Consider the following 26,782-nt stretch of genomic DNA (forward strand, 5'->3'; position numbering starts at 1 on the left):
TCTAAATTTGCACAGTTAGGAATTTTCTTGCGACTTGTATGATTCAAACACAGGTATCTGGTCAAACACTGGATCCCTCGCTTTTCCTGTAATTGAGTTGCAAAACCCATAAAGCCAGTGAAAGGGCTGCTGAAGATTTATGTTGTGGTATCTTTTTAGAAAGCTGTTTATGGACTAACCACAAAGTCATTTTGCTTCCTCAGTGAGTACTACATTGTCACCAATGAGCTAAGGGTTGTTCGAATTACTGTTCTGCTGGGTTGGTAGATGAATGGAACCTATTCATAACTCTGAGTCCGATGCCTTCCTGACTACTTGCTCATCACAGATGTGCTGTGACAGCACTGTTCAAGCTGACAGGAGTCATTTGTTAAATCTTGTCTTTCATCCTTCATTCATTGCCTTCCAGCTCATCAATGCTTGTGCAGTCAGTCAGGAAGTCAGCATTAATGACCAGTATTCCAATATTCAATGGATATCAGACCAATGTTCCTTGATAGCCACTCTCATTGGGCACATGTAAATTTATGGGAATCATTTAGTTGTTTCTCTTTGGTTTAGATATTATTACCATAGAGGAAATGCAACAAAGGTTCACCAGACTTGTTCCCAGGATGTCTGGACTGTCCTTTGAAGAGAGATTGTATTCTCTAGATTTTCAAAGAATGGGATTTGATATCATTGAAAGAGACAAAATACTTAAAAAGAGAGAGACAAGGAAGATGCAGGAAAGATGTTTCCCCTGGTTGGGGAATCTAGATGTGGAGATGCCGGTGTTGGACTGGGGTAAACACAGTACAAAGTCTCACAACATCAGTTTAAAGTCCAACAGGTTTATTTGGTAGCACAAGCCACTAGCTTTCGGAGCACTGCTCCTTCATCAGGTAAGTGGGAGTTCTATTCACAATCATGGCATATAAAGACACAAACTCAATTCACAAAATAATGGTTGGAATGTGAGTCTTTACAGGTAATCAAGTCTTAAGGGTATGGACAATGTGAGTGGAGAGAGGGTTAAGCACAGGTTAAAGAGATGTGTATTGCCTCCAACCAGGATCTTGGGTTTATATCACACTGTCTGTAACCCCCACAACTTGCTGGCTGGAGACAATACATATCTCTTTAACCTGTGCTTAACCCTTTCTCCACTCACATTGTCTGGACCTTTAAGACATGATTACATAAGAACATAAGAAATAGGAGCAGGAGTAGGCCATCTAGCCCCTCAAGCCTGCCCCGCCATTCAATAAGATCATGGCTGATCTGTGAAGACTCGCATTCCAACCATTATTTGTAAATTGAGTTTGTGTCTTTATACACCCTGTTTGTGAACAGAACTCCTACTTACCTGATGAAGGAGCAGCGCTCTGAAAGCTAGTAGCTGTTGGACTTTAACCTGGTGTTGTGAGACTTCTTACAGGTTGAAGCCACTTGGACCAAGATGGGGAGAATTTCTTTTACACAGAGGGTGGTGGATCAATGAAATTCTCTATCTTAAGAGGGCTTTGAAAGCCCAGTCATTGAGTATGTTTTAAAGTAGAGATTGACAGATTTCTAATACCAATGATATAAAGTGATTTTTGTTTTTTTTAGTGGGATGTGGGCTTCACTGGCTAGGCCAGCATTTATTGTCCATCTCGAGAAATGGGAATAAGATTGGAACAAGGCATTGAAGTGGATGATTAGCCAGAATCAGGTAGAGTGGACTTGAGAGGCTGAATGGCCTACTCCTGCTTCTAGTTTCTATGTTTCTGTGAAGAAAAGTCCAAAAATTCAAAGCACTTCTGAATTTGCAGAGTTAGGAATTTTCTTGCAACTCGTATGATTCAAATCCCACTCCCTATAATTCTAGTGTGTTCCATGTGCCTATCCAATAACCGCTTGAAAGTTTCTAAAGTGTCCGACTCCACTATCACAGCAGGCAGTCTATTCCACATGCCAACCACTCTCTGAGTAAAGAATCTACCTCAGACATCCCTCCTATATCTCCCACCGTGAACCTTATAGTTATGCCCCCTCGTAACAGCTACATCCACCTGAGGAAATAGTCTCTGCACGTCCACTCTATCAATCCCTCTCATCAGCTTATAAACCTCCATTAAGTCGCCTCTCATCCTCCTCTGCTCCAAACAGAAAAGTCCCAGATCCCTCAACCTTTCCTCATATGACCTACCCTCCAAACCAGGCAGCATCCTGGTAAATTTCTTCTGCACTCTCTCCAATGCTTCCACATCCGTCTTAATGTGAGGTGACCAGAACGGAACACAATATTTCAAATGTGGTCTCACCAACATCCAGTATAGTTGCAGCATAACCCCACGGCTCTTAAACTCAAACCCCGCGTTAATAAATGTTAACACACTATAAGCCTTCTTCACGGCTCTATCCTCTTGAGTGGCAACCTTCAGAGATCTATGGATGTGAACCCCAAGATCTCTCTGTTCCTCCACATTCCTTAGAACCCTGCCGTTGACCCTGTAATCTGCATTCTAGTTTGACCTACCAAAATGAATCACCTCACACTTATCAGGGTTAAACTCCATCTGCCACTTTTCAGCCCAGCTCTGCAACCTATCAATGTCTCTTTGCAGCCTGCAAGAGCCCTCCACCTCATCCACTACTCCACCAATCTTGGTGTCATCAGCAAATCAGCAAACCACCCTTCAGCCCCCTCTTCCAAGTCATTGATAAAAATCACAAACAGCAGAGGACCCAGCATTGACCACTGTGGTACGCTGCTGGTAACTGGCCTCCAGTCTGAAAATTTTCCTTCCACCACCACACTCTGTCTTCTACGAGACAGCCAGTTACTTATCCAAGCGGCCAAATTTCCTTCTATCCCACATATCCTCATCTTCTTCTTGAGCCTACCATGGGAAACCTTATCAAATGCCTTGCTAAAATCCAAGTATACAACATCAACTGCTCTATGTTCGTTCACACACTTAGTTACCTCCTCAAAGAATTCAATCAAATTCGTGAGGCAGGACCTACCCCCCACGAAACCTTGCAGACTATCCCGGATTAAACTGCATCTTTCCAAATGGTCATAAATCCTATCTTTCAGGACCCTTTCCATTAACTTACTGGCCACCGAAGTAAGACTGACTGGGCTATAATTACCAGGGTCATTCCTATTTCCTTTCTTGGAGAGGAACAACATTTGCCACTCTCCAGTCCTCTGGCACTATCTCCGTGGACAGTGAGGACCCAAAGATCAAAGCTAAAGCTCCGCAATCTCATCCCTTGCCTCCCAAAGTATCCTAGGATGTATCCCATCTGGCCCAGGGGACTTATCCACCCTCAGGTTTTTCAAAATTGCTAATACATCCTCCCTCAGAACATCTAGCTCCTCCATCCTATCAGCCTATATCACGCACTCATCCTCAAAAACGTGGCCCCTCTCCTTAGTGAACACTGGAGAAAAGTATTCATTCAACGCCTCACCTATCTCTTCTGACTCCATGCACAAGTTCCCACTACTATCCTTGACTGGCCCTAACCTCACCCCCTAGTCACTCTTTTATTTCTCACATAAAAGAGTAAGAAGCCTTGGAGTACTCTTTTATCCGACCCACCAAGGACTTCTCATGCCCCCTCCTAGCTCTCCTAAGATCTTTCTCTAACTCATTCCTAGTTACCTTGTAACCCTCAAGCGATCCAACTGAACCTTGTTTTTTCATCCTTACATCCTTTTTCCTCTTGACAAGACATTCAACGTCCTTTGTGAACTATGGTTTCCTCACTCGGGCATTTCCTCCCTGCCTGCCAGGGACATAGCTATCAAGGACACGCAGTATTTGTTCCTTGAAAAAAAAACTCCACCTTTCATTTGTGCCCATACCTGACAGTTTCTGCTCCCTAATTCTTGCCTAATCGCATCATAATTACCCCTGCCCTAATTATAAACTTTGTCCTGTTGTGTGACCCTATCTCTCTCCATTGCAATAATGAAAGACGCCAAATTGTGGTCACTATCTCCAAAGTGCTCTTCCACAAACAAATCTAACACTTGGCCTGGTTCATTACCCAGTACCAAGTCCAATGTGCTCCCACCTCTTGCCGGCTTATCCACATAGTGTCAGGAAATTCTCCTGCACACACTGTACAAAAAGTGTTCCATCCGAACTATTCGACCTATAAAGGTTCCAATCAATATTTGGAAAGTTAAAGTCACCCATGATAACTACCCTGTGACCTCTACACCTATCCATAATCTGCTTTGCCATTTTCTAGATGGAGGAAAATGATCTGTGGATGTGCCACAATAATATATGAAACACACATCGGGTGTAACAATATTTCAAACAGAACATAGACGGAAAAGAGAGCGAGAGAATTGAAAGAGTTGATAGAGGAAACAGCAGAAGAGAACATTATAACCAAGGCCTAATTGGGAATTATTGGCTTGAGCTTGGAGTTAATCAGTCATTGGCAGGGCAGTGTGCAAAAATGTTCAAACATTCTTCACCCATGAAGTATCGAATTTACAGAGCCATTTCCTTGTGATCAGGTAGAGTGGAATGCCCTGTGGGTACATCATTGCGTCATTCCAATTGCACGACTTCCCAGCAATTTCTGGCCCATTGACTCTAATTTCAACAGGATAATAAACATCTCGGACACATACTGGTGTCTTTCAGTGAGGATAGGCAGACAACCACACACCCGAGGATTCACTGTCAAGGGATCGGCCGTTACATTGTGGTGTACAGCAGCAGCTCAGGGTGACGTGCTGCCTCCTTGGGGAAAATCATTTTGCTTCCAGAAACTTCTGCTGAGACAGGGAACTTACTGATCAGAGTTCGTACTCAGCTACCCTGTGACAATGAGTACAGTTATGGGCAAGATCGCGAGATAACATTTTCAGAAGCTGCAGAACTGGACCATGCATCTTGGATAACAGTGCTACTATTGGACAAGATAATCTCTCACTGCTTTCAGTCCACAATCTGCTGGAAAAACGCATCTCATAATACCGCAACAGACAGTAACATTGTACCCCCGACCGAGAGTGACTCACTTTAATATCTTGTCAAGTTTCAACAGTGAGTTTCCACAAGCAACAGAAACTAAGCCTATCCTGTTCTCAACTAACCTTCATACATGTATATCCATGATGTGGCGATGCCAGCATTAGACTGGGGTGGGCACAGTAAGAAGTCTCACAACACCAGGTTAAAGTCCTGATGAAGGACCAGCACTCTGAAAGTTTGTGATTCTAAATAAATCTGTTGGGCTTTAACCTAGTGTTGTTAGACTTCGTACAATGTGTATCCAGTATGAGCAATTTGGAATTTTTCCATTCAATTTGGGGCAGACAGTTGCCATAACTGCAAGATTTCTTTGCACAATTCATTCAAGGGCTGTGGGTCACATGATGTGAATGCAAGAGCAGTTCCATTGTTGTGAGCTCCGGTGCTACTCACTTTCTAATTTTTTTTATTCTAAAGCACAACCCAGAATTAATTGATCCTCATGTGTGTAATCTGTGCTATGTTTCTGGGAGATGCTGGTTAAATTTGGAACCAAAATCAAGAAAAAGTCAAAAAAATGCTTGTTTAGGTGATTGAAGATGGCCCAATTTGGAGTGGCAGTTTTGCTGGTCAGTGGGCTTACCCCTTGGCAGTGCTGTAAGCATTGGGGTGGTGGCTGCCAAAGTGAGTGAAGCTGTGGATGGTGATCTTAACTCCCCGATATGGTTTATCGGTGCTCACATTGATGGCACAGTGGTTAGCACTGCTGCCTCACAGCGCCATGGACCTGGGTTCAATTCTGACCTTGGGTGACTGTCTGGAGTTTGCATGTTCTCCCTGTGTCTGCGTGGATTTCCTCCGAGTTCCCCGGTTTCTTCCACAACCCAAAGATGTGTGGGTTAAGTTGATTGGCCATGCTAAATTAACAGGGTATTAGCAGGGTAAATAAAAGAGGAACAGGGCTTGGGTGGGAATTGTAGTTGTTGCAGAGTTGATGGGCTGAATGGCCTTCTTCTGCACTGTAGGGATTCTATGATTTGCGAGATATCATAAAGAGAATGGATGAAGCGGGGAAAAGAAATCTAGCAGTCAAGGGGCAGTATCCAGGGTGGGGACCTCACTTTAAGTCCTTGGAAATCCTACTGCATGGTGTTTCAAACCTCCTGGTTGATTCAGGGAGATGGGAGGCCGGAGAAGGAATGTCCATGTGCCCTGTCTCCCGAGGGGTGTTGCGGGTGAATTCTTGGCAAAATTTGATAACTGGCTGCCATGCTTTCATAATCTCAATTTAAGAGCCGCGTGTTTGCAGTTTGATAGAGTGCATTGTATCTGGTCTTCAAGGCCTGGAGCCAGTCAAAAACTCTGACCACTGCTCTTATATTATCTTGTCTTTGGTGTTAGGCTGGAGGTCACAGGTCTTCACCACCAGTCGGGGCTGAGATTTCTCTTTACCCGCGCTTTGGGACAATGAGATGGCGGACTTCAGTGAAACCCTGGATGAACCCTTGATGTTGATTGATGATCCTGTCATAGCCTTAGTCTTTTCAAGCCCCGTGGAAGGTAATACTAACAACCTAAGGTGGTATAAAAACAGCAGATCAAAAGCTTGGCCAACGAGATAAGTTTAAAGACCATCTTAAAGAAGGAGAAGGAGGCAACTTTGAGAAAATTGACAGCCCAGCACGAAACAGTAGTTGTTGAAGAATAAAAAGTTTGGGGTCACCTTAATGCTTTAAGATATAACTGCTGTATTATACGGAAGGTGGAAAGTTAGAGAAGGTGTTCTTTTTGGGGGAGAAGGGGGAGGGTGCACCAAGGGGAGATTGAGATTAATAGAGATGAGGATGTCGTTTCTTTATCACATTACTCCAAGCTCAAATTACCACTGAATTATTGCCCAGTAGTAACATTGTGGATGCAGCCACAAGATAAACCAGAGCGTGACATTTGTATTTGAGAGTTAAATCTTCTTGATTATTCTTACATTAGAAAATTGTGAAAACTGTAAATATCAGAGTGATAAAGTGCTGAAGGAGACAAATTGTGGATGTTCTTGTATTTGGAGAAACTTATAGATCAGGTAGCGTGTGCAAATTGAGATAGATCTGGTCTCCTGTGCTGTTACTCATTGGTAGTTTGAGTTGCAGCATTATCTAGTTGCTAACCTGGCCTGGAAGGCTGCACTGTCGGAAATGCCATCTTTTGGATGTGACATTAAATCCTGGAGACACTCCATCTACGCTATTGCTTTGTGTGTGTGGAGTTTGCACATTCTCCCCGCGTCTGCATGGGTTTCCTTCAGGAGGTCCTGTTTCCTCCCACGCTCCAAAGGTTTGGTTATGATAAATTGATCCTTAATGCCCCAAGATGTGTAAATTAGGGGGATTAGTGGGGTAAATACATGGGTTTATGGGGCAGGGCAAGATGCTCGGTTGAAGATTTGCGCAGACTCGTTGGGCCAAATGATCTCTTTCAGCACTGTAGGGATTCTATGTAAAATTATCCTTCAGTTCATCATTAATCCTGAACTCTGCTCGCTCTGTGTTTATACTCCTGATTGTGATTGGCTGGAATTTTACTGTCCCGCCCACCACAGGAGTCGGAGTGAGTGAGAGTTGGGACATGGAAAGATCCGTTGACTTTGAGCAGGATTTCACAGTTTTGGGATGAGCAAGGTTGTAAAGTCCCACCTATAATCTTTTATCCTGATAAGGGTGGTTGATGTACGAGCAGAGGGGCATTTGTCATCTATTACCCTGTTACACTGTGAAAATCAGGATTAGTTAATCCTGGACTGTATCCCCTGCAATTATATCCTTATCCTGATCCTGCCTCCTTTTTTTTTCACATTGATGGTGGGATAGGTGTCAATGCTCCTCTGTGGCAGCCATTTGCCATCATAAACCCGGTGCCAGACAGATTCAGGCAGCATCCTGGTGCGCAAGTTAAAACTGGACTTCAAACTATCAAGAGCTAAAAAGTTTCCCAGTTGGCATCATCCCTCTGCCCACTCCCCATTCGATTCTGGTTAGAAATTAAAAAGCGGCCTTTTGGTTAGAAAAACGTCTCCACTAAGACAGAATGAAGGTTAAAGGACAACCAGATTGGCTAACTGGTGATTCGATTGTTGGTGTCGTTAAGGGTTTGTAGGCTCACACAGAGAGGTTCAGAGGCCTGTAAATTGGAACAAGAGGGATTACTAGCAAAACAAAGAATTACATACATATTATAACAAAGAATAGTACAGTAGGTCTTCTGCCTCCAAAGTCCCTTCACCAAAATCCCTTTATTTACAAATCTAATAGGGGAGACAATGGCCTAGTGGTATTATCGCTAGATTATTAATCCAGAAGCTCAACTAAGGTTCTGGGACTCGGGCTTGAATCCTGCCATGGCAAACGGTAGAATTTGAATTTCATATAAAAACAAAACCTGAATTAAGAATCTACTGATGACCATTAAACCCATCTGGTTCATTAACATCCTTTAGGGAAGGAAATCTGCAATCCTTACCTGGTCTGGCCTATATGCGACTCCAGAGCCACAGCAATGTGGTTGACTCCCAACTGCCCTCGGGCGATTAGGGATGGGCAATAAATGCTGGCCTTGCCAGTGATGCCCATGTCCCACGAATGAATAAAAAAAAAGCAGTACACCCTGTGCTAGTTAACTATCTGTCTCCAGGGGTGTCAGAGGAACTGACACTCCCAGTTAAATACAAGAACTCCCTGAATGACCTATCAATTGGGTCCTTAAGCAGAGAGCTCATACTTCCAATAGGCCGACCTCAATGGCCTGACTGAAGTCATTACAGTCGCTCAAACCAGGAATTAACTTCAAGTTGACCTCTCTCAGACTCTCTGCACAGCAGTTTGACCATCATGTGACTCTCTTCATCAATGTGTGGGCGGTATTGTTCTCCAGTTCCCCATTAACCCCTGTCATGCCAAACGCCCTTGCGCTACAATTGGTGCATTGCTGGGGTGATAAAAATACATTTCAAATAAAGACAAGAATTAGATTAAAGAATTAAATCTGAGAACGTGACAATCTCTATCACAACTGTTGGTGATTGACAGTTCTTAACATTCTAATAAGAATTCAATCCATTACTTGAAAAGAAGGAATATTAAAATAAGCAGAGAGTTGGATTAAATGAGACAGCTCACACGTAAAGAAAATGCCAGTGTAATTTTGGATGAGTGGAAGGACTCATTTCTGTGCTGGAACATCCTATGAATAACACAAAGAGGAATTTGGTATGACTGTGTTAAGTGTTCAAGTACATCACAGGATGGACACCTTTGCAAACACATTTATGATATCCCTACACTTAGTAGCTGAAGGAATTCGTAAATTGTTGCACATTCAGGGAACTTGTATAAATGGCACTGAACTCTGCCCTTCTGGATTTCTGGGTCAATTATGTTGTTGCTTTATCATCCCCTCCACAGGATATTTACTGCACCACCTTGTTTCAAATAAGAATAGCAACTTTTAGTCAATTAACAGAATTTTACTGTCTTTTTTTAAAAAACTGTGGACTGAGGTTTTGCCTTGAACATCTGGTTTCAGATATCAAGCCCCCAGCAAGGCACTGCTATGCATGGTTTTAGTGTGCGCCTGTCGACAGATTACAGACAATGCTCTCTTTTCTGTGCAAGTCCTTGAGCAGGAAGATGTGGCCCCTGCAATGTGGCAGTGCTGGCACCAGGAAGCTGCACCGTGTGCTTGTGCTAATAGCTGCACGACCCAGTTCACAGAAGCCGTGAATGAATCTCTCCCGTTTCTGCAGACGTTACATAATCAGGGGGCTGTGGTATCGTTGGCTGGGACTGCTGATGTTTGCAACAGTGATTCCTTATGTGCCGCACAGCACTGCCATTCTTTTAAGATGCTCTCTGACAAATCTGGTAAACTTGCTTTTTATTTTGGAAGGGGAGGTCTCTTCACCATTTCAAGGTAAGTATAAGAAACCAGTTCCACCAATCTCAGTGTCACACCAACCATGGTGTATTTCCATCAGTATCCGGTCAAAAGAGGCAACTTTAATCAGTTCGAATTAGAGAAAAAAAACACATTTACAATCATACGTTAATTTTTTTCTATTTCAAAAAATTATAAACAAAGAATCAGCGGAAGAGAGAAGGCAGACGGGGTGGGGTGAGAAAGAGAGTGTGAGCGACAGAGTTTTTTAAAAAAAGTTTATCCGTTAGTCACAAGTAAGGCTTACATTAACATCGCAATGAAGTTACTGTGAAATTCCCCTCGTCACCACACTTCGGCGCCTGTTTGGGTCAATGCACCTAACCAGCACATCTTTCAGAATGTGGGAGTAAGTCGGAGCACCTGGAGGAAACCCATGCAGACACGGGGAGAACGTGCAAACTCCACACAGCCAGTGACCCAAGGCAGAAATCAAACCCAGGTCGTTGGTGCTATGACGCTAACCACTGTGCAATCCATGTATTGTGTTCGTATCATAAAGAGACCTATCAAAGATAGAAGGATACATCCTACTTATCACAAGGTTCAATGTCACATTTTGCTACATAATTGCTTCTGCGAAGCACCTTGGAATGTTTAACAAAGCTAAATTTCTATATAAATGCAAGTTGATTTTTTTTTGAAAAGCTTATTTATTATTGTCACAAGTCTGCTTACATTAACACTGCAGTGAAGTTACTGCGAAAATCCCCTAGTCACCACACCCTGGCACCTGTTTGGCTTCACTGAGGGAGAATTTAGCACGACCAATGCATCTAACCAGCATGTCTTTTGGACAGTGGGAGGAAATCCAGAGCACCTGGAGGAAATCCACACAGATACAGGGTGAATGTGCAAATTCCGCACAGACAGACAGCTAAGGGGGGATTGAACCTAGGTCCTTAGTGCTGGAGAACAGCAGTGCTAACCACTGTGCTACCATGCCGCCCATGAGTGAGAGTATAAATGAGAGAGTGTACAAGAGTATAAGAGTGAGAGTGTTTGTGTATGTGAGAAAGATCCTATGTACAGGAGCTATGAGAAATGGCCCAGGTGAGTTTGGATGCCAAGCTTAAATCCAAGCTCAGTTATCTGGAGAAGGCAATGCACGAATCATTTGTCACAATATTACACAAATGCAGATTTTTAAAAATCATTCACTGCTGAATTAGGCCTTGATGGAATTCCATTTGGTTTTAGGAATATTTTAACTCAGTTTTAAAATGTAAAGTTAACAAATGGATGAAACAGTGTGGATGTACACTACAAAGTATGAATTTAATAGATTTAAGATTTATTAATACTTGGGATGCAGGTGCTGGAAAGGGTTTGCAATGTCGAAAGGGTGAAGCACCCCCATCATTACCTGCACATACCAGAAATAAAGCTTCAACTCAAAGGGAGCCTGTCAAAAATTTCACTCTTTAATATTTGGAGTAAATACTTCAAAAAAAAAGTAAACATCAAGGTCATCGACCTCAATGTCAATCCACTCAATGGTGTTGTTCTCGGAATCACTTGCATTGTGATCTAAACCTTAATGAAAGTGAATATCCATACACAGTTGTTTGAGGTGAAGGCATCCTCTCAGGAGATCACTTCCTGAGTTCCATTGACTTGCATTCAACTCACTAATTCCACACCATCTTCTTTCAACTTGCTCTTTCGTCATTAATTTTACTTCCCCGATTGGCCCTTATCCACTTATTGTGGGTGATATCTCACACAGGTCCATGAGTGGAGAGACACCTAATGGAGCGTGCTTCTCCTTTAAGCCTGAACGCTGAATGTTGGCCTAAACAGTCAATCATACAAAGAGCATCACATCTATAAATCATGGACTCCATACAGTGCAGAAGGACGGAAGCCATTCAGCCCATTGAGTCCATACCAACTGTCTGACAGAGCATCTTACCCAGTAACCCTACATATTTACCTCACTAATTTCCCTAACCTATACATCTTGGGACAATAAAAGGACAATTTAGCATGGCCAATCAACCGAACCTGCAGATTTTGGATAGTTGGAGGAAATCGGAGCACCCAGAGGAAATCCATGGAGACATGGGAAGAACGTGCGGACTCCACATAAGACAGTCACCCAGTATTGAACCCCGGTCCCTGGCACTGTGAGGCCAGTTAGTTCCCTCTATCCACGCAAGCTATCCATCCAGACATGTGCAGCAGAGACCACTGGAAAGGGCAGTGGGAAGCCCTGGTGGACCTTTGTCCAGGATGCTAATTCCAATTGCTTTGCCGGGATCAGCTAACTCCATTGAGATTGAGGAGATAACCCTGTTCCGAATGACTCAGCACCACATTGCTCCAGGCCGCAACCAGCACTGTCGTTATTAGCAGGACATCTGCATCTCTTTTATGTGGAGCAGGGGGGAAAGTTTAGATCTGAGCAAACATGTATTTTATTGAACTGTATGTGGGATGTGAACAGGAAATATAGGATTATTTTGAAATTAAAGACTTGGATGTATTGTGGTCACAAGTATCATGAAGATAATATATATGTATAGGGCATTGGTGAGGCCGCAGCTGGAGTACTGTGTGCAGTTTTGGGCGCCGCACTTACGCAAGGATATTTTGGCCTTGGAGGGAGTGCAGAGGAGGTTTACTAGGCTGATACCAGAGTTGAGGGGGTTGAGCTATGAGGAGAGGCTGAATAAACTGGGTTTGTACTCGTTAGAGTTTAGAAGAATGAGAGGAGATCTCATTGAGACGTATAAGATGATGAATGGGATGGATAGGATAGAGGTGGAAAGACTCCTCCCGCTCAAAAAAGACAATAGGACTAGGGGGCACAGCCTCAAGATAAAAGGGGGGCGGTTTAGAACGGAGTTGAGGAGGAACTTCTTCACTCAAAGGGTGGTGAATCTCTGGAATTCTCTGCCCGTTGAAGTGGTGGAGGCTGCCTCGCTAAATATTTTTAAGACGCGGGTTGATGGGTTTTTGATAGGAGAGGGGATTAAGGGTTATGGGGAGAGGGTGGGAAAGTGGAACTGAGCCACGACAGATCAGCCATGATCTTATTGAATGGCGGGGCAGGCTCGAAGGGCTGGATGGCCTACTCCTGCTCCTATTTCTTATGTTCTTATGTTCTTAATGGGTGGCACAGTAGCACAGTGGTTAGCACAGCTGCTTCACAGCTCCAGCGACCTGGGTTCGATTCCCGGCTTGGGTCACTGTATGTGCGAAGTTTGCACATTCTTCTCGTGTCTGTGTGGGTTTCCTCCAGGTGCTCTAGTTTCCTCCCACAGTCTAAAGATATGAGGGTTAGGTTGATTGGCCATGCTAAAATTGCCCCTTAGTGAGTCCTGAGATGCGTAGGTTGGAGGGATTAGTGGGTAAAGTATATGGGGGTAGGGCCTGGGTGGGATCGTGGTTGGTGCAGACTTGATGGGCCGAATGGCCTCTTTCTGTACTGTAGGGATTCTGTGACTATGAGGCCTGGGGAGCTCTGATTGCTCAAGACAGATACAGTTTCATTTAGCAGTTACTCATTTTATGCTAATTTCCAAACCAGGGCCCTTTTGACAATAATACATTTTAAAAGAGTAGGAAGCATGGCCCATATTTGCTTCACAGAGCTAAATCACATTTTGTATCTACTCTGAATTTGGCCCATTTTGGAACACCGGCCCACTGTGTAAAAAAGTAAAACAATGCAGGCATTCAAAAAATATTCCAAATCTGATAATAATAAATAATGGAATGTAAGCCAGACTTAAACAACAGGATTCAAAGGTTGAGTAAGATGCGAGTCAAGTCCGTAGTGGAATATATACCAAAAAATAGAAGACAATCTAAATTTCGTCATTGGGTGGCACAAAATTTTGCTTTAAAACGTCTGGGGATAAGTTTTGAGATGTTTTTTGTTAAGGATGTGATTGCACTGGACGGAGTGCAGGGAGATTCACCAGGATGCTGCCTGGGATGGAACATTTAAGTTATGAAGAGAAGCTGGGTGGGCTTGGGTTGTTTCCGTTGGAGCAGAGAAGGCTGAGGGGCGACCTGATGGAGGTGTACAAGATTATCGGGGTGGATGGGGAGCAGCTGCTTCCCTGAGTTGAAAGGTCAGTCATGAGGGGACATAAGTTCAAGGTGAGGTGCAGGAGGCATGGGTGGGGCGGGGGTGGTGGTGGGTGGGGGATATGATTCTATAAGAGATAAAAGAAAGAGTGAGTGACTTGTAACAGGAGATAATGTGATGAACACAAGCGGAGGTAGGACCCCATCAAGTTGAAATTTAGAAGAAGCCAAAGAAAGAGTTCAGATGATCAATGATGATTGCACTAATAACAATTTTTTTTCCATTGATTCATTGGTGTTATAAATAGGCTGTGTGGAGTTTACACAATCTCCCAGTGTCTGCATGGGTTTCCTCTGGGTGCTTCAGTTTCCTTCCACAGTCCACAAAATAAATGGGTTAGGTTGATTGACCATAATAAATTGCTCCTTAGTGTTAGAGGGATGTTAGAGGAATTAGTAGGGTAAACATGTGAGTTTAAGGGGATAGGATCTGGATGGGATTGTTGTCAGTTCAGACTTGATGGGCCAAATGGCCTCCTTCTGCTCTGTAGGTATTCTATGACTATATTCTAGGCTTACATTAACACTGCAATGAAGTTACTGTGAAAATCCCTTAGTTGTCACATTCTGGCATCTGTTCAGGTACATTGAGAGAGAATTTAGCATGGCCAATGCCTCCAACCAGCACGTCTTTTGGACTGTGGGACAAAACCAGAGTATCCAGAGGAAATCCATGTCGACACAGGGAGAACCTGCATAGTCACATAAGCTGGGAATTGAACCCGGGTCTCTGCCGCTGTGGGGAAGCAGAGCTAATAAAATCAGGCAGATGTAAGATTTTTTACTGGGATGTGATATCAGTTTGAAACGTTTCCCTCTGGGTTCTGGGGAAGTGCTTCCTGCTGTTCAGAAATAATTTTTCCTAATTAGTTTTCTTTCCCGTTTCAATACTTCTGAGCAGCTTGCATTACACCAGAGTGCAATTATCCTAATCCTACCGTGTGACAGCAAGGAGTATTTGGACACAAGAAAAGTTAAACAGCCATTTTACTCGCTGCACTGCGTGTAAAGTACAACAGGCACAGAGTGAATAGAAATAGGTGGCTATTCTGAGGCTGTCACATTTTCTTATGTTGTCAGTTGTAGCCTGTTCTTGAGTACAGTCAAACATTGCGGGTTTATGGTTGAAGTTTAATTTCACATTACTTGTAATGAAAACCAATGACATTCTTATTTTCCTTTTGCTTGATGTTGAAGGACATTAGAACCTTCAAGGTTTAATATTTATTTTCAGTAGCTTTTGTTGGACTTTAGAAGGATGAAGCGGGGAATCTTATTGAAACTTATAGGCCTGGATAGAGTGGACAAGGAAAGGATGTTTTCACTAGTAGGAAAAACTAGAACCAGAGGGCACAACCTCAGACTCAAAGGCACAATCCTTTACAACAAAGATGAGGAGGAATTTCTTCAGCCAGAGAGTGGTGAATCTGTGGAGCTATTTGCCGCTGAAGGTTGTGGAGGCCAAGTCATTGAGTGTCTTTAAGACAGAGATGGATAGGTTCTTGATTAATAAGGGGATCAGTGGTTATGGGGAAAAGACAGAAGAATGGTGATGAGAAAAATATAAAGGAAAAAAGTAAAGTTTATTAGTCACAAGTAAGGCTTACATTAACACTGCAATGAAGTTACTGTGAAATCCCCCTAGTCGCCACACTATGGAGCCCATTCAGGTAAATGCACCCAACTAGCATGTTTTTCAGACTGTGGGAGGAAACCGGAGCACTCAGAGGAAACCCATGCAGACACAGGGAGAATGCGCAAACTCCACACAGACAGCGATCCAAGCTGCGAATCGAACCTGAATCTCTTGTGCTGTGAGACAGCAGTGCTAACCAGTGTGCCATCATGCCGTCCAGCCATGGTTGAATGATAGAGTGACTCGATGGGCCGAGTGGCCTATTTCTGTTCCTATGTCTTATGGTGTCTCTGATACCTGCACAAATTATCTGCTTTAATCCAGAACAGTGGACACTTACATACTCTTCAATCCTGTGGTTCATCAAGTGGAGGGTGATCTTGGTTACGCAGGTCATCAGACCCTTCCCATAGGGATAGTAGGATCTAAATCAGGAGTAATCCTGTTGGTGTTGTTCCATCCATCATCTGCCCTCATTCAGGATAGTGAGATTAATTGTGATATCCTCACTGCTGTCACATGGCTTATTCAACTCAAGCAAAGGTTTGCCTGTGAAACCCATTCAGTACCAAAGTAGGCAGTCAATTTTATCAACATTTGAGGACTCTGGGTCTGTATTCAATAGAGTTTAGAAGGATGAGCGGGGATCTCATTGAAGTTGACAGAATACTGAAAGGCCTGGATAGAGTGGATGTGGGGAAGATTGCTCCATTAATGGGAGAGACTAGGATCTGAGGGCACACCCCAGAGTAATGAGATGACCCTTTAGAACCGAGATGAGGGGGAATTTCTTCAGCCAGAGGGCGGTGAATCTATGGAATTCATTGCTACAGAGGGCTGTGGAGGCCAGATCATTGAGAATAATGAGGGGGGTGCAGAGGAGATTCACTAGGTTGATTCTGGAGTTGAGAAGGTTGGCTTATGAGGAGAGACTGAGTAGACTGGGGCTATAATCATTGGAATTCAGAAGAATGAGGGGAGATCTTATAAAAACATATAAGATGATGAAGGGAATAGATAAGATAGAAGCAGGGAGGTTGTTTCCACTGGCAGGTGAAATTAAAACTAAGGGGCATAGCCTCAAAATAAGGGGAAGCAGATTTAGAACTGAGTTGAGGAGGAACTTCTTCACACAAAGGGTTATGAATCCGTGGAGTTCCCTGGCCAGTGAACCAGTTGAGACTACCTCATTGAATGTTTTTAAGGCAAGGATAGATAAATTTTTGAACACTAAAGAAATTAAGGGTTGTGATGAGCAGGCAGGTAAGTGGAGCTGAATCCACAAAAAGATCAGCCATGATCTTATTGAATGGCAGGGCAGGCTCGAGGGGCCAGATGGCCTACTCCTGCTCCTACCTCTTATGTTCTTATAATTAAGACAGTGATAAATAGGTTTTTGATTGGTAAGGGGATCAGAGGTTGCAGAGAAAAGGTGGAAGAATGGCTTGAATGGTGAAATAGTTTCGATGGGTTGAATGGCCTAATTCTGCTCCTACATCTTATGGTCCGAAGGGAGGGAGGATTGCATTTAATGTTGTGTTCTTGAGCACGACAGGATATCCCAAAGCTCCTTATAGTTAATTAAATACTTCTGAAGTAAAGTCGCTATTGTAATGAAGGAACTACAGAGCAGTCTGCATTCATATGCAGCAAGACCGGGACAACATTCGGGCTTAGATTGACAAGTGGCAAGTAACATTCATGCCACACAAGTGCCAGGCAATGCCATCTCCAACAAGAGAAATTCCAACCATCTCCCCCTGATGTTCAATGGCATTTAAGTGGCTGAATCCCCCATTATCACTGTGGTAATGCCATTGAGTCACATGAACAGCAGTGGTTCCAGGCAATGACTCACCATCACCTTAAAGAGGAATTAGAGGTTAGCACTGCTGCCTCACAGCACCAGGGACCTGGATTCAATTCTCCGCTCACTGTCTGTGCAGAGTTTGCACATTCTTCCCGTGTCTGCGTGGGTTTCCTCTGGATGCTCTGGTTTCCTCCCACAGTCTGAAAGGCGTGATGGTTAGGTGCATTGGCCATGCTAAAGCCTCCCTCAGTGTACCCAAACAACTGCCAGAGTGTGGCGACTGCGGGATTTTCACAGTAATTCATTGCAGTGTAAATGTAAGCCAACTTGTCACTAATAAATAAACTCCTATTTTTTTAAATAAATGCTGGCCTAACCATGACATCGACATCCCATGGATGAATATTAACAAAAGAAGTTATATCGTGCAAAGCAAGTTTCCAGAAACATCCGTTTTGTGATGTTGATTGGGGAATAACAAAAGACCAGGACACGGGATTAACTTCCCTTCTCTTGTTTGAAATAGTGAACCTGACCTTGTGATCCTCCTTCTCCTCCTCTCTTTTCCTCCTTGGTTGCTTCCCAGTGGAATATACAATCGCCAATCTGTTAATGTGGAAATGACACTGTCCCGCATAGTGATGGCCACTCAATGGAAATAGAGCATAGAACATAGAACACTACAGCACAAACAGGCCCTTCGGCCCACAAGTTGCGCCAATCACATCAATACCTACCAATCCATAGACCCATCTATAACCCCCAATCCCATTAAATCCCATATACTCATCCAGAAGTCTTTTAAAAGACCCCAGCGAGTTCGCCTCCACCACCACTGATGGCAGCCGATTCCATTCACTCACCACCCTCTGAGTGAAAAACCTACCCCTAACATCACCTCTGTACTTGCTTCCCTGCACCTTTAATCTGTGTCCTCTCGTAGCGACCATTTCAACCCGGGGAAATAGCCTCTAAGAATCCACCCCATCTATTCCTCTCAACATTTTATAAACCTCTATCAGGTTGCCTCTCAACCTACGCCTCTCCAGGGAGAAGAGTCCCAGCTCCCTCAACCTACCTTCATAAGACATGCCTCCCAATCCAGGCAACATCCTTGTAAATCTCCTCTGTACCCTTTCAATAGCTTCCACATCCTTCCTATAGTGAGGCGACCAGAACTGCGCACAGTACTCCAAGTGGGGTCTGACAAGGGACTTATAAAGTTGCAGCATTACCTCCCGACTCCTAAACTCAATCCCAAAATGCACCAGCAGAATCAACAAAGCAGAGATTGCAAACTAAAGCTGAGAAAGCAAATACTTCAGAAAAATCGTCAACAATGAAGCAGCAACAAACTCACTGAATTCCTAACAACTCACACAGCCAATGTTCATAGTCATAGAAACTCTGCAGTGTAGTAATAGGCCATTCGGCCCATCAGGCCTGGTCCGACAAAGCATCCCACCCAGGCCCTAACTCTATAACCCCACACATTTACCATCAATAATCGATCTAACCTATCCATCTTTGGAGTGTCGGAGGAAACCAGAAGACACTGGGAGAACATGCAAACTCCCACATGGTCACCCAAGACCAGAATTGAACCCAGGGCCCTGGTCCTGTGAGGCAGCAGTGTTAACTACTGTGCTGCCCCAACGAGCCCAACCTTTCCTCCTAAGAAAATCCCTTCATGCCCAGGTTCAACCCTGTGAACCTTCTCTGGACTGCCTCCAATGCCACTATGTATTTCCTCCATTTCCCCCTCCCACAGCCAGATGTGGAGGACAACTGCAGCATTCTCGGTTGTCACCTCAGCAGGGATCAGCTAATTTCAGCCTCGCGTTCTCTTGCATTTCACCACAATATTGATTTTACCCAGCAGGTTGTGAAAGAAACATGGGGCTACTTTCTGTAATGTGTCAATGTTCCCTCAGTAAAATCACCAGCACATATTGTGCTCTTTGTTACTTTACCTTGTCTCACTTACAGGAACTCAATGCCCAAGGTAGCAGCTGAAGACTGCAGAGTGATGAAAGCATCTTTATATCGACCACAATAGCTTTCACTTTCGAGTGACTGACTAAAAGCTGACTCACGAGTAAAGTGGCGTCGAGTCAGAGACATAAAAAACAGTTACCCAAAAATAGTGCCCAACAGATGTTAAGCTACAGGCATATCGGGAAATCAAGGTGGATTTGAGGCAAAGGAATTTTTTTTTTCAAAAATGGACGTGTTGAATGTTTAAATATTTTGCTGAAACATTGGAAACTAAATTCTCAAATTAATATTGTGCAGTGGATTATCCCAGACCTGTTTCTGATTTGATTTGCTTTATTATTGTCACATGTATTAGCATACAGTGGAAAGTATTGTTTCTTGTGTGCTGTACAGACAAAGTATACTGTTCATAGAGAGGGAAACGGGAGAGTGTAGTGTTACAGTTATAGTTAGGGTGTAGCGAAAGATCAACTTAATGCAAGGTAGGTCCATTCAAAAGTCTGATGGCAGCAGAGAAGATTTTGTTCTTCCGTCAGTTAGACTGTGACCTCAGGCTTTTGTATCTTTTTCCCAAAGGAAGAAGGTGGAAGACAGAATGACCGGGAGTGTGTGGGGTCCTTGATTATGTTAACGGGTTTATATTTAGTCTTTTTTCTATACAATGTATTAACGATGAAATTCTTACAAAATATTCAATTTATTGAATCCTTCACTATTTGTGCATGACAGCAAGACTTTAAGAGTGCGAGTGAGCTTTAGGAGAAATACTTAAATGCTGTATTATTTGGTTGACACTCCCAGTGCAGTTGCAGAGCAGGTGGCTTCTTGCAACATAGCAAACCATAGGAAAGGTTGGGCCAGTCGAGGCAGCACAGTGGTTAGCACTGCTGCCTGACAGTGCCAGGGACCCAGGTTCGATTCCAGCCTTGGAGTGTTGGAGCAGACCCGATAGCTTCTTGCACCAATGTCTGCCCTCTTTGTATAGATATAAAAGAATACAGGCAACCATTACAGAGAGAGAGCTGTGGGAGGAGAGGTGCAGGGACAGGGGGTGCAGGGTCAGCAGAGAGAGAGAGAGAGAGAGAGCAAGATGAAAGGGGTCATATATCTACAGATGAAGCTGTGTATTTAGATGTCCAGTTCAACGCAGCACTCATGCTGCTCATGGACTCCTTCATGACAGAGATCATGGCAAGCAGTCCTTCAGTGACCTCTATCAAATCTTCCCATTGAACATCTAGCACCTTCCTCTTGTTGGGCAACTCCAGAGGTTCACCATTTGCCTCAGACTCAACTTTGTGCTGGTCTCCAGCTGTCCGCCAACATCTGGCTCCATCAGCTCCTCATGTGAGAGTGTCATATTTCTCCATAGTGCACAACCAACTGAGCCAATGAACTAAAGTCCATCAACATACTTGTATCTGGGCCAATTTCTGGTAGCAAAGAAGGGTATGACATGGGTCGATGTGTCCGTGGGTGCTCTTCAAGTGTCCTCTGGTGCCTCTGGAGAACGAATACAATGTCAGTGTATCCATCAGAGCAAAGTCAATGTTCATTCAAGTTGGGCTGGTGAGATGACGAACAGCATGGTTACTCGATCATTGGTGCTGACCACTGTGGAGTTGGCCTCTCAGGCCTTCCCACAGCTGGCTCTCCTCCCTGGTATGCTCTTTCATCCTGCACTGTCTGTGGCCTCTTAGGCCTCCCGAACTCCTGGTGCCTTACTGTGGAGCTGGCCTCTCAGTCCTTCTCCATCACGTGGACCTTCTAGCTGGATCCCTGCCCTCTCCAGCTGTCTCTAGTGTACACTCTTATGCACTCTCTGATGTATAGCAATGACCCATGCGCTCACATCTGAAATCTCCTGGTACTGATTTTTAAGAACCTTCATTAACCCCACTGGCGTGAAGTCATGCTAGTGGGTCAGACATTCCAGTGGGGCTGCCCACTACTGATATTATAATGGATTCAGTGAGGTCTCACAACCTTCCTGGGCATGAACTGCATTATGTCAAGGGCATGGAGGATTAGTGCGCAAATCTTACTTCCCGTCTTGTGAGATTTTGCACCCTCTCACCAATTAGCCCCAAGGCATACTGGGGGGAGGGGGGGGCTGCAAAATCCCAGCCACTGGACCTCAATCCTTGTGTCTTTGTTTTCCAGCTTGTTAATCTACTAAAGGACCTCAGAACTTTTTCTTTTGCATGCAGCGTCCCTCTATTTGACTCATATTGCCCAACTCAAAGTGTTAGACAAACTTTCAGGTACTGAATTATATAGAATCCTACAGTGCAGAAGGAGGCCATTCAGCCCATCGAGTCTGCACCAACCACAGTCTCACCCAGCTCCTATGCCCATAACCCCGTGCATTTATCCTAGCTAATTCACCCTGACACTAACGGGCAATTTAACATGGCCAATCAACTTAAGCCGCACATCTTTGGACTGTTCATTTGTGGGACATGAGCGTTCCTGGCTGGCCAGCATTTATTGCCCATCCCTAATTGCCCTTGGAGGGCAGTTGAGAGTCAACCACATTACTGTGGACCTGGAGTCACATGTAGGTCAGACCAGGTAAGGACAGCAGATTTTCTTACCTAGAGGACATTAGTGAACCAGATGGGTTTTTCTGACAATCGGCAATGGTTTCAGGATAGATTCTTAATTCCAGATTTTTTAAAAATTAAATTCAAATTCCACCATCTGCCGTGGCTGGATTCGAACATGAGTATTAGTTAAGTCTCTAGACTAATAGTCTTAGTGATAATAACACTACGCTATCACCTCCCCATACTGGCCAATTGGAGACAATACGGGGAAGTAACAGTTTCTGTTTCAGAGTTTCTGATGGTAACATTTATAGTGAAAGTTTTGGAAAATGAGTATTGAAATTTTCAAATCAACACATTGCAACACAGGATGAATAGTGTCTTTGTGAAAGCCCCACTATGTGGCCATTCATAACAAAACGGGCATTGCAGGTAAAGCAGCAAGCTGGAACTCTGACTACCAACAAATATGGATGAAAAGGGCTTTGCAGTTCAAATGTAAAAAAGATTTCCTTCAGATACCCTGGTCCGACTTCTTGGCATTCAGTATTCTGTTTGAGTAAGCCCTTTATTTAAAGAGAGGGGAGAGGACTCGAGCCTTGGAACATCTGGTAGCACCACAGGGAGCACTGTTATAAAGCAAAGTGACTGCCTGTTCTGTTTCAAAATCAACACTTGACTGATTAGGCTAAAAGGATTGAGACTGATTTATACAGCAGTGCCAAAGGAGGCTTCTCAGAAATACATGCCCCTTTTTGTTCAGGTGTATTCCAACACTCCTCCACTAAATAACCAACTAAACGTTCATTTCAGCATGTCTTCTATTTCAAATTTGTGTTGTGTTTGTGTTAATTTAATACAGAGATAGGTAAATGGACCATATCAGAGTCCGTTCTATCATGAAGATTAATGATTGGTGACATAGTGAAGGGTTCAAAACTCCAGGATGTGTAATAAAAATGAAGAATATAAGAAATGAGACAAGAATTCAGTATTTCCTCCCCACCCTTTAGAGTATTAGAGATAAAGAACAAGGGAAGAACATTGACAGCAAACTTTTCTGGCAGAGAAGGGATTGAGAGACATGGTAACACAGCAATTAGCAACGCTGCCTCTCAGCGCCAGGGACCCGGGTTCAATTCCCGCCTTGGGTTACTGTCTGATTAGAGTCTGCACATTGTCTGCGTGGGTTTCCTCCCACAGTTCAAAAGATGTGCTGGTTAGATGTATTGGTCATGCTAAACTCTCCCTCAGTGTACCCGAACAGGCACCAAAGTGTGGCGACTGGGGGATTTTCACAGTAACTTGATTGCAGTGTTAATATAAGTCTACTTGTGACACTAATAAATAAAACCTTTAAAACAAAGAAGAGGTTGATTCTATTGAAAAGGGGCAAAATTATTGTGGCTTCATCTAGGTTTTATCATTCAACTGGCTGACTGTTGGTTTCTTGAAACAATGTCTGTAGAAACCTTCTCTTTTTGAAAAGGCTTTCCTCCATCTAGATACTGAACTTAAGCTACCAAACAAAGTGAATTGGGACTAACATCAGCAATTGAACCGGATACTCCCACCAATGGCCAGTGGCCAGTCGGATTAATGTATCCACAAGCACATGTTTTGGTCAATACAATTTTTAAGCTCATTGCCTGATTATAGACAGGTAATGTTGATTGACACAACCTCCAAAAGGTTGCTGTGGAGAAATTGTATGGAGTTTGTATCTCAGCTGAGTTCAGTGCAGAATAAACTTGCTGAAGGTAAAAGAGAAACTGCTCCTCCGTCATATACTCAGTTAGTATTACTGTGGTAGCAGAGGATTGATTCATTGCTGGAAAAGAAACATACTCCTGCTGATAATGTTAAATTACAGGAGGGCAGAAGGAAGATGCAAAATGTCACTCTTTGATCATCCACCAAGTTTGAGCAATGGCAAATTGTAGTCGAGATGTGGACACTGGTTACATCATTACCCAGAATGAAGACTTTATCATGAGCAACAAACGGCAAAATAAAGAGTAAAGAGTCAATGTGAATGATTTTGATAATGAAGAGGGATTTGACTGTCTGTTACAGTTTTTGAATAGGGGTGGCACAGTGGTTAGCACGCTGCCTCATAGTGCCAGGGGCCTGGGTTCGATTCCCGGCTTGGGTCACTCTCTGTATGGAGTTTGCACGTTCTCCCTGTGTCTGCGGGATTTCCTCCCGCAGTCCAAAGATGCACAGATTAGGTGAATTGGCCATGCTAAAATTATTCCCCAGTGACCCAGAACAGACGCCGGAATGTGGTGAATAGGAAATTTTCACAGTAACCTTGTTACAGTGTGAACGTAAGCTGACTCGTGACTAAAAAATGAACTTAAAGTTCTACAAAAAAAGTGACTTATAGGAAGGATGGCAATGCCTGTTCAGTCATTGATAGATTTAAGGAAACAGATGACCAATTCATGGAGGAATATATCATAGACTTTGATAGATAAAGGTAGAAGAAATCTGAACTTGATATCCCGGAGTTTAAATTAGTTATTAAGTTACACATCTGTGCATGCAATTCTCACGTGGATAGACTTTTCGTATTGACGGAGATTCGATTCCAAAATAAAAGACTCTCTTCCAGACCAAATGATTGCTGGCCTAATAAAAATTCTAGAGAAATAAACAGTCATTTCCAGTTGCTCTCCTATCCAATACCAGCAACTGTGCAATAAAACAACAGGTGAAGGATTTGATGGGGGCTGGGTTTGGAGATTGGCAAAAATCGACAGATTTGAGTACAAAAGCTGAAGTTATTGATAAGTATTGGAAGATATTGCAGACAGCTGGACCAAGTTTGAAAAGGAGTGGCATATATATTGTGCTAGATTATCAGAGAAACCCAAAAGGTAGAAGCTTGCACCTTACGAAAACTAGTGGACTCTGAGGCCATCGAGAAGTTTGAAGCATTTGTATTTCAAATGGAGGAGGAGAAAAAGGACACCCAAATAATTCTCAAAAAGTTTGAGAGCATTAGCTTGCCTGTGAAGAATGTACTGCTTGGCAGGAACACTACAACCAAAGACCTGATGAATTGATACAATCGTACACAGCAACTTTGAAAATCTTGGAAAATAATCTGTTTGTGCCACTCTGATGATTTAGTTAGAGTTGGAATCGTCTGTGGGGTCCACAGCAACCCAGGCTGCAAGTGGTTGCTACAAGAGAATGCCGGGTGTTATAACAACAAAATGGAAAACTCATCTTTGCTTTATGTTTTGTGTTTCTAAATACGGTAAAAGGAATGCATCAACTTTAACATAACTTTGTTTCCATTTGTTTGGATTGAAAAACAGTTTCCTAAGTTTTTTTTTCCTAAAGCTTTAATTCAACAGAAAGAGAGGGGAATCTGTCAATGTGTCAGCAAGTGAATGCAGTGCCGATTACATTGTTAAGCTCATTTCCTTATTAAAGGCAGGTAATGGATATTGGCTCAACTTCCAGAAGAGTATAACTGGAACAGTTGCTGGAGATAACTTGTACGGTGTTTGGAAATCAGCCAAGTTGGATGCAGAATAAACTTGTTGGAGGCAAAAGATGGACAGCTGCATTATTCCTCCATCATATACTAACAGTTAGCACCAACAGCCTGCCTTTCCCATTGGAAAACCTGCTGTGGGAGGTCCAGAAAATCCTGGCCCAAAATCAATTTAAAGAAAGCTGGAGTCCTGCACTACGCGGCACCCCAAGACAAACATAAAAGACCATGTGTTGTCATTGAGGAAACTGAGTTCAACGCCATCAAACAATATATCCATTCAGGAGTGAGAGTCATCTTGTTTGATGCCACCATAGACAAAGAAATGGTTTTCATAATCAAACAGCACATTTAGCAGACTCTACAAACAATCTCAGAGAGCAGACCAAACTCAGTGTACAAAGCTGTTCCTCTCCTCTGAGGAGTCAGTTAGCTCAGTTGGTTGGACACTAGTTCATGATACAGTGTGATGCCAACAGCACAAGTTCGATTCCCAGCTGATCAGGGCTTTATATGCCCTCCTCTGATCAGAACCTTGCACACACCTGGCGAAGGAACACTGTTTCCGAAAGTTGTGAGATTACTATCAAATAAACTGGTTGGACTCTAACCTGGTGTTGTGAGACTTCTTACTTGGTGTTGTGAGGCAGTAGTGCTAATCACTGTGCCTTATGCCAGTGAAGCTCTTGGGTGATAAATGCATTCAACTCTTCCACGTGGAAGGCTTATCTCAGTTCCCTGGCAATAAAAGATTAACCTTAAAAAGCAAACCTTAAATGGAATATGGATATTGAATAGAAACAGAAATGTGAATGATTCTCTGACATGTTTTCAGAGAAATACAAGCATTACAACAGGAGAGAGAAAAAGATGACAGAATAGGGAGATATATAAAATCCAGTTTAAATGCCAATTAAATTTTAGTGCTAGTTTTATGATGATATCAATATCCACTTGATGATCTTGGCTCAAGCACAGTCTAGTGTCAACTAGAACAAGCTCAGACACCAGCTAATTGCCCCTGTTACACCCTTGATGGTGTACAAGAGTTGTAGAATGTCTATTGGGAGTCAGCTGCACAGATTCAGTTACTATTCATTAACAATAAAATAACCGTTTGCTGAATGTCTGTTCTGTTTTTGTTTAATGCTTGATTTCTCCATGTGGAGAGGCAGGAAATAGAAAAATCATTTCACAGGAACAATCCCATCCATT

At 43.3% G+C, this 26,782-nt stretch overlaps 1 long non-coding RNA gene across 1 annotated transcript; it reads left to right on the forward strand.

Moving 5' to 3' along the window:
* Positions 1 to 6,383: 6,383 nt before the first annotated feature.
* On the forward strand, positions 6,384 to 26,177 carry LOC145359660 (uncharacterized). The gene is made up of 2 exons (XR_013889612.1): positions 6,384 to 6,536; positions 25,504 to 26,177. It is a non-coding gene; the product is annotated as an uncharacterized LOC145359660 (long non-coding RNA).
* The last annotated feature ends 605 nt before the right edge of the window (positions 26,178 to 26,782 follow it).

Source organism: Carcharhinus amblyrhynchos, chromosome 28 (assembly GCF_965287045.1).
Source record: "Carcharhinus amblyrhynchos chromosome 28, sCarAmb.v2.hapA, whole genome shotgun sequence".
Classification (NCBI taxonomy): Eukaryota; Metazoa; Chordata; class Chondrichthyes; order Carcharhiniformes; family Carcharhinidae; genus Carcharhinus; species Carcharhinus amblyrhynchos.